Source organism: Haliaeetus leucocephalus, unplaced genomic scaffold (genome assembly GCF_000737465.1).
Source record: "Haliaeetus leucocephalus isolate CR32 unplaced genomic scaffold, Haliaeetus_leucocephalus-4.0 Scaffold484, whole genome shotgun sequence".
NCBI lineage: Eukaryota > Metazoa > Chordata > Aves > Accipitriformes > Accipitridae > Haliaeetus > Haliaeetus leucocephalus.
The window spans coordinates 1798746-1799064 of NW_010972920.1; positions in this window are offsets into that span (position 1 = coordinate 1798746).

The window sequence follows — 319 nt, forward strand, 5'->3', positions numbered from 1 at the left end:
CCCTGCCTTGGGTTGGGCGGCTTGGGGGCCAATTTTTGCCAGGCTTTGTCCTTTTTCCCTTTTCAGCAGGTCGGTGTATTTTCCTGCTGATTTTCTGAGTTGTTTGGCATGGACGGGTTGAGGGGGCTTTGGTTTGGTTTGGTTTTTTGATTTTTTTTTTTTTTTTTTTTTTTTTTTAGGCAGGGGCTTTGCAGGGTCAGTTTTGCTGCCTCGGGGCTTTCCCCTATGGGGTGGGGCTGGGGGGGACGATGCTGTTCATTTCACTTCTTTTGCACCTCTGCTTTTTATTTTTGTGCTTTTTACTTTACTCTTTCTCCTC